Raw genomic sequence first — 13,609 nt, forward strand, 5'->3', positions numbered from 1 at the left:
CCTTTTTCCAGGGTCCAAACTCATCCCAAGGAGTGAGAAAATGATGTCGGCATAAGGAGCTGAGCAGTTCTTGGGAAGGGCCTCGCTGGACAAGGGACACAAATAGCACAGGGAGCATTTAAAGCAAACCAAGTGACAAAAAGCCACCTTTAGGTCAGAGAGAGGCTGAATCCCCGTAAGGAAATCCACTGAAACAATAAGTTAAGTGATGGAAATTCAGGGTTTGGCTGTGGCCACCACCTTCTGGTAGGAAATGTTATCATATTATCCCAAATAGTCACAGAACAAAACAAATAAAGGCATTTTAAATCCTAAGCTTATGAAGTGTAAGTGCAAATGAGATCAAATGCACAAATTCAGGTAAGATATGGACTGTGATCACTGTTTCTGTGGTTAATGGCTTTGTGTTTGAACCTGAGTGACCTCCCTCTCCTCTGTCACTTGTGTGTCCTTGCTGTGTTTGTTTCCTTGAATGTCCCAGAATACCTTGGAAGAGATTCTTCCCCTGCTCCTGCCTGTATTTGTCAGAAATGGTTCATTTAGACAGCACAGCACTCACAAAGAACCAGCCCCTCAGAATCACAGCACCATTGCCCTCTCCCTGAAATCCTGGCCAACAGCACCAGCTCTGTGCCCTATCCCCAAACTTCTGTCTGCCCAAAGTTTTCAGTCACAATGCAGCAAGACAAGAGAATTGAAAAGGATTCAAGTCTTGAACATCAGATGGTGACAAAAATGGCCTATTTAATTCCTACCTCTTAACCATGACTTATTGTTATTTCTGCCCTCTGTGCTCCCTTGTCCCTACCCATTCTCCTAGGCAGGATTATAAACTGTACTTTGAAATAACACACTTGCTGCAACCTGAGGATTTTCAATATCAGCACCTTGACCTTTACTTTCTGAATTCCCATCCCAGTAACAGGATTTCGGGCAGTGTAAAGTTTTAAAATTTTATTTACTCCATACAATTTTGAGGCCACATGTTCTGCACATCCCTTTCCTCCCTCACAAGCATTTGTTACCTGTCTGAGACAAAGCAGCTGAGGTAAGGCACAGATACCAGGTGAAGACAACCAGGTAGTGCAGGAGGACAAGGAGCTGTGCAGAGATTTATTTTATTTACGTCTCTGTAACTGGAGCTCTAAGATGGAGCACAGCTCAGCCAGGAAGGACCTGGCAGGGGCTGCAGTGCCCTGCGTGGGGCTGGGCTGGAGCCAAACCACATCCCTGGGGAGGCTGTGGGCCCAGCCCTCCCTGGCTGTGACACACAGCCTCTCACTGAGCACCTCCATTCCCGTCAAACACAACGCTCAGGAAGGAACACAATCAACAATTCCAACTACAGAAACCACTGAGGTGCCTTTCAGGACCCCACAGTGTTCAGTCAGTTCTTACTTTGCAGTGCATGAGGTATTTCAGCAATAAATTCCCTGTCATTGCTAAGAGCTGAGCAGCTCCTAAGTGGGAGGGTTTCCAGTTATGTTTTTCTAACAGCAGCTCAAAGCTAAAGCAGTTTCTGCATCCACCAGCCTGAAGCCCATGGATTTCAGGCATATTGCATGGATGTTTTATAACTTAACTGGAAATCCTACCTGCAGTCTTAAATACATAAATATCTTCTGCCACTTGACTCTACTGAGAAGCTTTCTGCTGATATAACACAACATTTCTTTATCAGAGGGATAACCATATTCCTAGTTTGCACATTTTCTACCAGCACATTGGTTATTTTTCTACGCCAGCCTCTTGGTGCCAGGTCCCACATCAGCAGGATTTAAAGCCTTGGGCTTTTCAGGGGAGTTTTTGCCCAAGTTCCAAGTCAGAGCCAGCATCTGCAGTTTGGGCAATGTGCATCTCTGTGGGTGCTCGCAGCCCGCAGCCCAGCGCTGCAGGGGTTAATGGTGAGGGGACACTTCTCCCACGGGGCACTGTCACTGCTCAGTCCCAGCCCAGAAGGCAGCAGGACTGTCCTTCAGCAGCCCAGGCGTTCCAGGGGCATTCCCAGTGCTCTCCAGGGCCATCCCATCATGCCGTGGTCTCTGTTTTCTGAACGCTCCGACTGCGCAGGTGCTGCTGGATCAACCTCTTCTCTCGTGTGTACCTGAGAGGGAGAAGGCATTGAAATAACCTCTGCAAACCTTCAGCACAAATTCCAGCCAGCTGCTCACACGTGGGTCCATTCCCAACCTTTGTGGCCATGGCCCACTTTCCCAATGCAGGCAAGTCTGGTATTTTCTAAATGTTTCCTGACACTTGGATTCAAGGTGATTATCAGCCCATCATGCAGTAACAGATCTGTGGCTGCTGCAGCCTCTTAGTGCTCCTGGACTCAGGAGAGGCTCACAAATATGGCAGCTCCTCTGGCTTGCACCTGTGGGACAATCCCCCTTTTTGCCAGGGGCATTTCCATCACTCACCTCAAGTTTTAAGGGGACATCAGGCACTGAGGTGGCTGAAATGGTACAGAACCAAAATGGTGCCACGTGTGGTGCTGCATTTACCCTTTCCAAGGGAACAGCAGCAAGTACCGACCAAGCCAGTCAAAGACTCAGAAAGCAAACAGCAGACAAAATAAAGAGAAGTTACCCTGAGGGTCCAAATTTTCTGAGGCCTCCAGTCTGTGTGTAGTCAGTGTTAATTATGGAATCCTTAAGAGCAGCAGGATAGGGAAAAGATTACAAACCCTCCCAATGCCTCCAGCCTTCCAATCACAGTGTTCCACCTGCACTCTGCTACATCCATATGTTCTCCTCATGAGCCAATTGTACAGATTGCCCTGGACTCTGTGACACCTCATTTTGTGTCTGCTTACCTTGTAGTTTTCTGTTGAATCTCCAGCTCCTCCTCTTCATTTATTCTGTGCAGAATGGATTCCAAGAGGGAAGATGGAATGAAATGTACTGAGCCACCTACCAAGAAGAAGACAAGAAAGGCACTACTGACTGTGGTCACTGAGGAAAACTCCACGAGCTTTGAGAAGTGAGGATATACATACATCACTGCTGATCTCCTCCATGTCCCCATCCATGAGAAAGGATTTGCCAACCTTCTCAGAGGGCCCCTGCAGCAGCCTGTGCAGCAAGGGAACATCTCTACTCCTCAGCTGCTTCCTTTCTAGAATGTATAAGCAGTGTCACAAAACACAGAACCAACCACAGGGGCTCCATCTACCACCTGCAGACATGAGCCTTTTTTCCTGACAAGGATTCCTTACTGACTCGAGGGCAATGACCAGATACCTAACATGTCCCTAATGTTGTGCTATTTAAAATACCTTCTCCCCCAGTTCCCTCCTATTCTCTCAGGTGTTCCCTTTAATAAAGATCAAATTTCCCTTTTCCTGGAAAAGTAAACTGCTATGGAAGTAACCTTTTTCCACTGACCAGTGAGTACTTTGAACTCAGCATAAGCAATGCAAAGCTGTCAGCTGAAATACACAAAATTATTCAGCTTTTCCTCTCCAGAGGAGACATCTCTGAAGGGTCCCTGAGAGGGCAAGATGTCACAGCAAACACACAGTGCACAAACAAGGACAGAGGCCTGGCACAAGTCCTGTTACTCCAAGGGACACATTCCACACAGACACAGAATGATCAGAGCTGAAGTGCTCAGGCAGCAGTGGCTGGTTTACCTCCAGATGCATGGATAACCTAAAGTGCAAATTCATGGGGGCTGTTTTCTAGCTGTGAAAAAAAAAATCCATTCAGACTAACAGATATTCCCAGCACTTCCCTCTCAGCACATTTTCCCTGTGTGTGTCAGCTCAGAGATTTGGATCCTGTCTGTACAAGAGTTAAAGACAGTGGATCTGGATGAGGCAGAAAGCTGTGCTGCCACGTTCACTGTCCCTGTGCCAGCCCTCACCCTTGTGTTTCCATGTGCCCAAACCAGTAACACACTGCAAACCCAGATCTGTCCTGCCTGCTTTCCTTGCAGCATCCTTAACTGCTTCCTAGAGCTTATTCTCCCCTCACACGTAGATCTGCTGTTTGTGCTGCCATCAAGGTAAACCTCTGTGACCTACCCTCGTGCCTGACAGCCACATTCTGAAAACAGCACAGCTTTTGTATTCCCTACAACTCTACTCCCTGCTCTGTAATTCCCTTCCTTGTTACTCCTAGAAGTTGTTTTCCTTCCAAGACACTCACAAGTCTTAATAACCACACAAAGTAATTCTGCAATAGTGAAGTCTCCAGACAAGTTAAATGGGAAGCTTAAGACCATTAAAGTACAAATTAAATACTAAACAGCCATGGAAAATCAAGGTATTTGAGAAATATGCAGCAGCAAGGGCAAAGCTACTTCTGACCACATACGACATTGTTGGTGGGAGATGGTTCTAAGGAACTTAAAAAAAAAAAAAAAAAAGTAGTTTCAGACAGCATGGCACTGGCCTCGAGCAGTACTTGTAGCTGTAACCTTCCCATCTTTCCACACGCCTGGCTCAGAGAAAGCCCGTCCCAGACAGGCGCTGGGATAATCGCCGCTGTTTCAGGCGAGGCGCAGTTCCCGGGGCTGTCCGCGGGAGGGCAGCACCACAGGGTTACAATTGTCCGTCTGGGTTTTTACACTCCGCTCCAGGCACTGTCCTCACCCAGCCATCCCACACCTTTCCCGCAGTGCTGGGGGGAGTGCACATGGGAATGAGCGCTTCCAGAACACGGCCACGCTTCCTCCTGCCGGCAGACTTACCTTAAACTTCCGAAGCAACTGCTCTGTCACTTGTCTGCTCCTCATCTGGCTGTGGATCCTTATTTTGGTTTCTGACCCAAAAGCCGGAGTGAAAACTGATGTCTGGGAACAGGAACAGCCACACCACGGCCTGGGCCTGCGGCACACCTCACTGGGCAGGGCTCCCTGTCCCTCAGGTGACAAAGCCAAGCCTAACATTTCCTACCTCGTGGTCGTAGAAGTGGCCATTGACAGAGAACCTGTGAGTTTCCACTTCTGTCCTGGTGCTGGTGGGGAGCTCGGTCCTCCTGCGCGCGGCCGCGGCATCGCTGCTGCTGCGGGGCACGGTGGCACAGCCGAGCTCCTGCTCCCTCTGGACCTGACAGTGCGACTTCCATAGCATGGATAACCTGGGCAGAAGAGAACCACGCGTCCTGTGCAGCTGCCAGCACCCCCAGAGGAGGGAGGCTCTCAGGGAAGGGCTTCATTTACTGTTTACTATTTATTATTTTTGGGGGGGTGGAGCAGGAAAGGAACGAGGCAGAGGCATACGATGAAGAATAGGCTGCTTGCAGGGGTTGCAGTTTGCTGATTTGCTCCCTTGGGAATGATTTCTTGGATGAAAGCACAGCTCATCGCCACTGGCTGTTCACCAAGTCACCTGCAGAGCCCTAAGCAGCCCTAGGTAGGTGTTTCCCCAGCTTGCAGGGCGTGTGACACACAGCAAAGAGATTTCCCTTGGCTGGCAGGGAAGGGCTGATGTGTGTGAGAGGCCTTTTGCACTGTCACAGAACACAGAATTTTTGGTTAACCTGAGAGCACCGACACTGACTTTTCTCGAGGTCTGGCTGCTCCTCAGTAGATTTCAGTGCCTCCCCACTGATGTGATGGAGGTCATCAAAGTCTCCCCAGTGAGTCATTCCCCTGAAAGACAAACAGAGTTACCATTGACTGCTCCTCAGTAACTCAGTGGCTGCATTTATCCTGTGCCCAGGGGTCATGTCATGCATTCCTATCCCTGCTCAACATACAGACTTCAGCATGGTCATTTTAGTTCAAGTCATAACACAATCATATTAAAATACTGTATGACCAGGGGTCCCAAATGTAACACATCCAATGTAAAACCTGTTGAGTTGAACACCAACCAGGACACAAGTTAAACAACTGGCAGTAATTCCTGGTCTGTTTTACACAATATCCTGGATTCATCACACTCAGACTACCAGGCAGGCACACAAAACACACATGTTGTTGTTTAATAGTTACAGGACACAGGTCTGTTACACAGGTTGCACTTGTGCTGTCCAAACCAGCTGTGTAGGAGAGCAGGAAGTTCCATCCAGCCTTTCAGATGTCAATATTTCCATAAATCATTGCCTAAACTCTTCAGCATAAGGTCTTCATCCAGTTACTGCTCTGACTGAGAATAAACCAATTTGTAGTGCAATATTAAAAATAAATTTCATATGTATATGTATACATAAGTATATATGTATTCCCAAGAATACTCAGCTACCCCCAATTTACATGCCAAACAAGATCTTGGTTGTATTGCACACATTTACCAAGTTCCTTTAAGATCAGACAGCCAAGCTGCTCTGCATACCTTAAAGCATGTCAGGGCAGCCCCACATTTCTGGGATCATGAGTGAATGTTTACTTTAGCATACAGATTTCCACCAGCCAGAAGATTTACTACCCTGCAGGCCACATGCACCCCACACCAGCAGACCTGATCAAGGTAAACTGAGAGCCAGATTTGCCTAAAACTCAGGTTCTTTCCTAGTTACTCCTGTCAAAATTCATCCCTGAATTTCAGCAGCCAGAGATGGGGAAGAAGACTTTACTGGAACTCCGCAGCTGCAAAGGTTGCAGAATTAAATCCCCAGTTCAGTTCCAACATGCCTCACATGCAACTGAAGACAATAAGTAATTAGAAAAATAAACTCTGCAATACTCAATTTATAAGGGAGTCATTCAGGGTGAACATTGGCTCTGCCCCTGTATTACAAGATTCAGAATCAGCTCATCAAATTTACCAACCAAGGCTGGGGAAACAGTGTTCAAAACAAAGGAAAAGTACACGGAGTACCTGTATCAGCTGAGCAGAACACATTTGGATATAAAATGCCATTGGCAGATGCTGGAACAGCTGGTCTCTGAGTGTTTTAAGAAGTTTTTACACCAAATTTTGCACAGACAAAGCCAGTATCCATTCCCTGACTTGAACTTCACCTGAGCAGCAATGGCTGCAGACCTCACATACCTGTAAGCTGGGACAGACAATCCTTCAGCACTTACCCACCAGATTCTGGCTTCATGCTCCAGTGTGCACCAACATGAGGCCTCTCAGGGGCTACCAGTATCAGGTGCACATGGAAACACAGGGGGATTGTTTGGTCTTTTCCTATACATTTATATACATCAATTTCCCAGTCCTTGTATAGAAATTTTCAGTTCCCATGAAAAAGAGCAGCCTCCTTCCAGCTCCTCAGGCTGAGGGCCAAACAAAGGTGCTATAAACACACACCTTCCAGCCCAGCAGAGGCTGTTCAAAGGCTCTGCTGTCCAGCAACCACCACAGCCTTTGGGGAATCTGGGATATCCAGGGCAGCCAGCCACAGCCATTGAAGCCACAGCATGAGCTATCTTGCATACCAGCCTCCCTAGGGAAGTCCATCCATTACCTTTTACTGGGGAAAAAGCCCAAATTCTCTGTTGATTTCAGGGTTACAAAAGAGAGTATCTGCTTCTCATCCTGAATCTTTAATCTGATAGGATGCCGTACGCCCCAGAATATCGACAGGATTCCTTCAATGAAGGGGATGCTTCCTTCCTGCTGGAGAAAAACAGGGAAATAGTCAGTGCTGCATAATAATGGAGTAAAAATAATCAACTAATAATAATCTGTCTCTCCTCAAAGTAACAGGACTACAATGAAATCTCTGAGGCTGACACAGCCCTGGAACAGATTACATGGAGGATGTGTAACCTCAGTTTTGAGGAATTTCCAAAACAGCCAAAGCTGCAGGCTGACCTGATCAGTTCAGTAAACCAGTTCTGGTTTATTATATTAGATGGAACCTGTCGTGCAATAACAACACCACAGCGAGTGGAGCTGAGTCCAGTGCTGGGAGGAGAAGAGAGCACTAATTTGTGATGTCCAGATTAGTGGAGTTTCTCACCCCTAAATCCTTACCTGATTATAAGTCAGTTGCAGATTCTCTTGATCTGAATAGTAAGAGTTATAAATCTTCAGAAGAGAATTGAGCTACTCTCTAGAATAAAGATCACAATGAAAAAAAAATTTAACATCACTGTAAAATGCAGGTGGTATGTGACAGAGTAACACCCCATAACTGTGCTACCCACTGCACCCCTGTATAGGTTTATTAATGATCCATACATCATTTTCTGAGAGAAAAGTTTTGCCAGGTTACTGAGTTGCTCATAAATTACTCCTTTAAAGACCCAGAGGAAATTAATTAGTCAGCCTTACATGACATTAATAATGCTGCCCCAGCATAGCTTGTACTTTGCACCTCTGTAGCAGCCATGAGGAGGATGCAAACAGAACAACATCCCCATGCACCAATGCTCCCCTGCCAAGAACAAGGAGCCGTGGAGACAAAGCCAGCTGCAGCTCAGGCTATGGAGGGCTGAGCAATGACAGAATTATTGAAATGCATTTAGAGGCCATGAGAATGAAACACTTTTCCCCACACCATTTAAAGACGGCTCAGCCTGTAATTCAAGCAAGCAATTCCCAGCAGCAGAGGCGGTTAACCATGGGGAACAACTGCATGGAAGTGCACAAATCCTTCCTTGTGGACTAAGGATTACGATGGTTTCATGTCCTGCCTTGCAGCGAGGTGTGAGGACACTGAGTTTGTTTCCAAATACTGCCTGTTATTTCCATGTTTGTGGGAGTTTTGGAACAGCAGACCCACAGATGGAACACACAGCACCTGCAAACTCTGCAGCACACATTCCTTAGAGAGCTGCTGGAGCTGTTCACAACTCATGCACCATCAGAAACACTATTACAATTCCTCCACCAGTTTAAAATAAAGAAGTGCCTCAAGAGAACTGACAACCCAGCATGGGGACAGGCCCCAGGAATGTGGCTTTCCCCTGGGCCCAGGTGTGCACACACCAGAGAGGAACCAGGGACAGCCAAGGGGGGGCAGGTAACACGTCCAGGCTGTGCTTGGGGCAGAGGGCCAAGCAGAGATGAACGTGGAGAGCTTTCCCTGGCATTCCTATCTCTCCCTCTCCACTTAATAAACAGGACAGTGTCCTGTTGCTTCAGACAGCCTTTTCCCATGGTGAGAAGGGAAAAGATCAACTGGGCTTTTACCTAGCAGGTAACATGAGGACAGAGGCTGCAGCACTAAACTCAGGGTTCATTGCATTCCCTGCTAATTCTGTGGATGTAAATGATTTACTTTACATTACTGCAGTTCCACACACAAAAATATTTTTAACTAGCTTTATCAACTGGATTCTAAACAAGGATTTTCAACATTTACTTCTACTTAGTTCTTAAATTCTTAAATCCTCAGAATACTGGTGGCAAAAGCCCTTCTTTGCACTGGGTTGAGATAGCTCATTCCAGGTTCTTTGTGTCTCTGTGAGGGACCACATTCAGGTCATCCCACCAAAAGGGAATACAAGGAGGTTTAGATATGAATCAGAAGCAAGCCCAGCTCTGACCACAGAACTGGCTACTTACAAGCAAGATGAAGCACACCTTGGCCTCGTACACAGGCAAGCTCCAGATGCAGCTCAGGATTACCAGGCAAGTAGGAGATAGATCTGCAGTTCTGTCTGACAGATGTTATGACAGACCTGCTGACCCTGCTCCAGAGGTGCTTCAAACTCAAGTCTCTGCACTTCACAGCATTTGGCAATCATTTATTGACAGCTGTTATCTCACAGGTTTTTTCCAAGTAGGAAGTTGAGAAGGTGAGCTCCTTGAAGATGGATTAGAAATACTTAAGGACTTGGGGCACACTCTGAGGCTCACGTATTACTCTTAGTCCACGTTGACTGCAAAGGCAAATAAAATCATAGACTAACAGCAGTTAGTGGTCTGGTAAGGGTCATCTCTGAAAGAGGTTCTGTTTCTCAGAGCAAGCCCTCAAGATTTTCACAGAGTTTCTTGCCTTGTCTAGAAAAACTTGCCATTACCTTCCTCAGAAGTTTGCATAAGTATTTCTTTCAGGTTTCAGTCTTGCATTAGTGCAACCAAGAGTGACAAATCACACAAACAATTAGAAAAGCCCTGAGGGAGAGATTATCAGCAGGTCACTCTGACTTGTTTGTCCTTGTGTAGTAGAAACATAAGAGAAAAAAAAAACATTTTCCTTCATTTTGCCCCAGAAGGGAATATGTGCACCAGCCCAGTTCCAGGAGTGGCCTTAGTGTAACACATCTTCCTGCTGCCCTAACCTAGAGACAGATGCCATCTCTGCTGAGTTTGGTGTCTGGAAAATCAGCTGCTGTTGTGACAACAGCCAAACACAGCCATTAACAGAAACCAAAGTCAAGTAACTGGCAGAACAACTCAAAAGCCCAAAAACATAACATGCACTGCAGATTCACCACTTTATCCAGTAGCAAAAGCAGGATACAATGGATCTGCAAGGTCAAATGCCCCAGTGGTGAACCACAACAGAGCCCAGACTGCTCTCTGGAAACACCAACCCAGGACAGCTCACCTGTGCTCTCTCCTGCCCAAGCCCTACACATGATCCCTGAATATTTATGGCAGTTTTGCTGGAGAGGCTGCAGTTCAGCCAGCCAAATCATCCCACAAGCTTTGGTCAGCTTGCCCCATCAACAAGATTGCAGCATAGAACTGGAAGAGAAGCAGTGTAACAGCAGATTCAAGGCAGAGATGAGGGATGACAGACTGGAAATTGCATTGGAAGCAAGCCTGAGTGCATATGGAATGTCAGTGGTTCTTGAAACACTTATTTCCCTTCATGCAAGGTGAAGAAAGTTTTAACCATAGTCATGCAGAAAGGTCTCAACTAGGATGCACATTTTACCACAGGAACAGGCAAGTGCATAGAGGAATAAAGCCCCAGAGCCTCTGGTACACCTGGTACATTTCCAAAGGCTTCTGCATGCCAAGTTCACACACGTGAATTACCTCTGGCACAAAAGCACTGTGTCCCAAATTAACAGCAGCATAAAGGGAACAACTCTTGAAGAGAAAGAGAGTGATGCATCTGCTGCCTGTGTGCTCTGGGCAAAGCCCTGACAGCCTTCCTTGGAAAGGGAGAAACCAGCATTGCCCAGGCCACACAGGAAAACATCAGGAGTCAGGAACAAATCTCTCCTCCAGTGCAATAAATTCCATTGCAGACCCATCCCTGGCTGAGTCCACAGGTAGTTTCTTTCCCATGGGAGGACAAAGAGCCATGGAGAGAGAAGAGAGAAGAGAGAAGAGAGAAGAGAGAAGAGAGAAGAGAGAAGAGAGAAGAGAGAAGAGAGAAGAGAGAAGAGAGAAGAGAGAAGAGAGGCTCCTTCCAGCTTCTGCACTCTTGTCACCAGGGGAAAAACAATTCCCTAAGAAAGGGGATGGAGCTAAAGGCCAGGTGGCTCAGAGTTTGGGGCAGCAGTAGGAAAAACTCCTCCCAGGGAGACTGAACTGTGGAAAAGCATCCCACCAATGAAGTTAGACTGCAATTCTGAGCTTTTTCTACAAGTAGGTGAAAGAGACACTTCCTCTGACCACAGCAGAGAGCTAGCAGCCTAAAAGTCTTTCTGCACAGATTCCCTGCCATCCAGGGCTGCCAAACCCCAAGCTGCAGACAAGCTGAGCTCAACTCTGGAACTTAGGGTCAATTCCAACAGATGTCCAAGGCAAGAAGGTCTTCTTCCCTAACTTGTAATTTTATTTCAGAATCCTCTAGAGGGGCTGTTCTCCTTAAGGAACAAATCACACAGACCCTAAGGCTTAATGCTCTGATCTTTTGATTCCATGTGAAGGCCAGCTCTGCTCTGTAGACAGCTTAAACTAAGTGGTAGAGATTGCTGTGGCTGCAGACTCAGCTGTCTACAGGATCCCTGTCAAGGAATACATGTGGAATCACTTGAAAGAAATCAGCAAACTCATTAAATATTCAGGGTTTTAATAATTTACCTGGTTATGAACTTCTCTTCATTGATGAAAACAGAAGGCAGATGTTGTGCCTTCATAGTCCCTTTCTTCATTTACTCAGAAGAGATGAATCTAAGTAAAAGGTGAAAAAAAAGTAAATACATCCATTACTGCTACTACAAAAGATGGAATAGTAATCAAGCACAAAGCTTTAGCTGGCTAAGTGACCCAGGCTGGGACAGTCAAGCTGAGAGCTCACTACACCATATTTTGACTACTTCACACTTAGCCTTAATACCCAAGTATTTCCCACTCCTCAAAAAAACCCCATAAGCCATTCCCATCAAGTGTATAACAGTAGCTTAAATCCCAAGCACTACATCTACCAGGACTTTCTCAAGCAGTTTTAAGACTTGTTCAACTCCAGGATTATGCTGGAGTTGTTAGCAGTCTGAGACAGCAGCCCAGCTACTGGCCAGGATCCATGTGTCCACTATGGCCAGAGCATGACCACTGTGACTCTGCCAAGCACCCCATCCATATTCCTAAAACTAGGCAAGGGAAGGAGTGGTGATGGTCAGCAGTGTCCTGCAGCACACCAAGGAAGCAAGTGGAATAGCAAAGAGAGAACAAGACAGTAATTTCAGGGAGGTAGCAATACAATTTACAGATTTACACACAGGAGTTCAAGCATATTATGCAGGCACCAAGCCAGAGCCATGAGACTTCAACAATGCATTCCTCAATAAACTTAATTATGGAGTCTAGGCTCCTTCTTTCACCCTCAGGTACTAGAATAAAAGGAAGACAGGAGTTAACTGAACAAGTGGCACCACACATGGCTGGGGAAAAAAAACACCTCAGAGAATCCCTTGAAAAGCAGTAACATCTCCAAAGACTGCACTGGAAGTTGATCATTCCATTTCCATTTCTCTTATTTGGACACGATGACAGAGGAATTTGGCTCACAGCACTTGATGTCCATTGTCCCTTATGCCAGGGGATTGACTTAATTATGGAGTCTGGGTTCTTTCCTTCACCCGAGTTGGACCGAATCGAGCCGAGCTCGGCCGAAGGCAGCGAGCAGGCCTGGCCCGGGCGCTGCACGGCAAGGCGGCTGCCGCCTCCCGTTACACACCGGGCCGCTCACGGCAGCCGCCACCTCTGCGTCCGGACCGGAGGGAGAGCGGTGCCCGGCTCGCCCGGGGCAGCAGCGGGCCGGGATTCTTCTACAGAGCCTGGAGCGGGGAAGCCGGGACAGCCGCACAGGTGTTCGGGGGCGGGGCGGTGCCTGTGCGGGTACAAGAGCGGCAGCGGCTCCTCCTCTCCGGTTCCGCGGTGGGAGCGCCCGGAGAGGTAGCGGCGGCGCGGAGCAGGTGAGCTGCGACGGGGCTGGGGCAGTCCGCGGCCTGAGCCTCGCCGGGGCGGTGAACTGGAATATGTCCTAGCAAATCACAGGGTTTTGTGGGCATAGGAGCAGGAAATGTCTCTCCGGGGAGTTTGCCGTAGTAAAGGGCGTGATTTAGGTGGTGAGCTTTTCAAGAGAAAATTTAAAACACTTCCTAAAAATCGAGTTAAGAGATGCAAAGCGTCTTAAAAGCAGGGCTGTTTGCAACTCTTTGCAAATGAAAAGATGCTTGATTTGTGGTTGGTGTAAAAATGATATTTTTTTTGGAGAACAGGTCCTTGCTGATCATTTTCTTTAGATCGAACAGTACTTTTGAAACTTCTTTTTCTATGTAATTATAATGGCCGAAGTAAAGCCTAAAATGAACATGCAATTGAATCAGGGTATTAAAGTCTAGCTAAATTTTTGTA

General features: G+C 46.9%; 1 pseudogene; it reads right to left on the reverse strand.

The window, feature by feature from the left end:
• Positions 1-2,028: 2,028 nt before the first annotated feature.
• On the reverse strand, positions 2,029-11,904 carry LOC131084071 (ras association domain-containing protein 6-like; annotated as a pseudogene).
• Between the last annotated feature and the right edge of the window lie 1,705 nt (positions 11,905-13,609).

The sequence above is a fragment of the Melospiza georgiana genome, chromosome 5 (assembly GCF_028018845.1).
Source record: "Melospiza georgiana isolate bMelGeo1 chromosome 5, bMelGeo1.pri, whole genome shotgun sequence".
Lineage (NCBI taxonomy): Eukaryota > Metazoa > Chordata > Aves > Passeriformes > Passerellidae > Melospiza > Melospiza georgiana.